Source organism: Thamnophis elegans, chromosome 2 (genome assembly GCF_009769535.1).
Source record: "Thamnophis elegans isolate rThaEle1 chromosome 2, rThaEle1.pri, whole genome shotgun sequence".
NCBI lineage: Eukaryota > Metazoa > Chordata > Lepidosauria > Squamata > Colubridae > Thamnophis > Thamnophis elegans.
In genome coordinates, this window is record NC_045542.1 from 151,806,280 (window position 1) to 151,808,779 (window position 2,500).

Below are 2,500 nucleotides of genomic sequence, written 5' to 3' on the forward strand. Positions count from 1 at the left end.
TAAACTGGTTGCAGTTCACCACTGTATGTTCACACACACACATGTATTATATGTAGGTATGTGTGTATATACATATATTCCCTTCATGGCTTACTGCCTTGACATGATGAAGGGGCTTGAACAGCTCAATGAAGCTATGAGCTAGGTCATGCATGGCCACCCAAGACAGACAGCTCATAGCAGAGAGATCTAACAAGACGTGATCCACTAGAGAAGGAAATGACAACCCACTCCACTATCTTTGCCATGAAAACCCCATGACCATAACAAAAGGCAAAAAGATATGACTCTGGAAGATGAGCCCTTCACGTCAGAAGGTGTCCAGTATGCTACTGGGAAAGAGCAGAGGGCTAATTGTAGTAGCCAGAAAGAGTGAAGCAGTTGGGTCAAAGCTGAAGGGATGTTCGGCTGTGGATGTATCTGGTGGTGAAAGGAAAGTCCAATGCTGTAAAGATCAACACTCCATAGAAACTTGGAATGTAAGATCCATGGATCAAGGCAAGCAGGATGTGGTCAAACAAGAAATGACAAAACTAAACATCGCCATCTTAGAAATCAGCGAACTAAAATGGTCATGAATTGGTGAATTTAATTCAGATGATCAACAGATATACTACTGTGGGCAAGAATCCCTCAGAAGAAATGGACTAGCTGACATAGTCAATAAAAGGATAGAAAAAGCAATACTGGGATACAATCCATAAAATGACAGAATGATCTCAATTTGAATCCAAGGCAAACCATTAAAGGTCACAGCAGTCCAAGTCTATGTCCAAACCACTGGTGCTGAAGAGGATTCTATGAAGCACTACGACACCTTATAGCACCAAAAAATGACATCATGGGGGATTGGAATGCTAAAGTAGGAAGGCAAAACATAACTTGAATAACAGGCAAGTTTGGCTTTGGAGTAGAAAATGATGCAGGGCAAAGGGTGGTAGAATTTTATCAAGAATATATGATGGTTATAGCAAACACTCTTTTCCAACAATCCAAGAGATGACTCTACACTTGGACATCACCAGATTGTCAACACAGAAATCAGATTGATTATGTGCTTTGCAGCCAAAGATGGAGAAGCGCTATACAGACATTAAACATAACACCGGTAGCTGACTGTGGCTCAGATCATGAGCTTCTTGTTGCAAAATGTAGGCTTAAAATGAAGAAGATAGGGAAAAACACAAAGCCGCTCAGGTATGAACTAAATCATACCCCTTATGAATATACAGTAGAGGTGACGAATAGATTTAAAAAATTAGAACTGATTTCTTAGATCTATGGATGGAGGTTCACAACGTTGTACAAGAGGTAGCAATTAAAACCATCCAATAGAAAAAGAAATGCAGGAAAGCAAAATGACTGTCTGAGGAAGCTTTACAAATAGCTGAGGAAAGAAAGGAAGTGAAAGGCAAGGGAGAAATGGGAAGATACACCCAACTGAAAGCAGAATTCCAGAGAATAGCTAGAAGTAATAAGAACGCCTTCTTAAATGAACAGTGGAAAAAAATTGAAAACAATAGAAAAGGGAGGACCAGAGATCTCTTCAAGAAAGTTGGAAATATGAAAGGAACATTTCATGCAAAGATGGACATGATAAAGGACCAAAATGGCAGGGACCTAACAGAGGCAGAAGAGGTTAAGAAGAAGTGGCAAAATTAAACAGCAGAATTATACAAGAATGAGCTTAACATCCCTAATAACCACGATAGGATGATCACGGACTGCGAGCCAGACATTCTGGAATGTGAAGACAAAAGGATCTTAGGAAGTCTGAGCAACAACAAAGCTAGTGGAGGTGATAGTATTGCAGCTGAGATATTCAAAATCTTAATAGATGATGCAGTAAAAGTGCTACACTCATTCTGCCAGCAAATTTGGAAAACTCAACAGTGGCCATAGAATTGGAAATGGTCAGTTTACAATCCAATCCCAAAGAAGGGCAAATAATGTTCAAACTACTGCACCATTGCACTCATTTCACATGCTAGCAAAGTAAAGGCAGGATTTCAAAGAGGCAGAGGAACTAGAGTTCAAATTGCCAACATAGACTGGATCATGGAGAAAGCTTGGGAGTTTCAGAAAAAACATCTACTTCTGTTTCATTCACTATGCTAAAGTCTTTGATTGTGTGGATCACAACAAACTGTGGCAAGTTCTTAAAGAAATGGGAGTACCAGACCATCTTATTTGTCTCTTGAGAAACTATATGCAGGTCAAGAAGCAACAGTGAGAACCGAACATGGAACCACTGATTGGTTCAAAATTAAGAAAAGAGTTCAGCAAGGCTGCATACAGTCGCTCTGCCTATTTAACTTATATGCAGGAAACAGCAGAGGTGGGTTTCTGCCGGTTCACCCCAGATCAGGTGAACCGGTAGTGGTGGTGGCTGGGGGCTCCGCCCATCTGCCTATATGCTTCCCCCCAAACACATATCCTGTCCTGGGTCTCCACAGGAACTCGGTCTGCTTAAAAGTGAGGTTATTAGACTGACTTCTGC

General features: G+C 40.8%; 2 pseudogenes; both read left to right on the top strand.

Annotated features, from left to right (window-relative positions):
- Positions 1-283: 283 nt before the first annotated feature.
- On the top strand, positions 284-1,276 carry LOC116524074 (annotated as a pseudogene).
- A 146-nt stretch (positions 1,277-1,422) lies between these two features.
- Positions 1,423-2,143, top strand: LOC116524075 (annotated as a pseudogene).
- Positions 2,144-2,500: the final 357 nt, after the last annotated feature.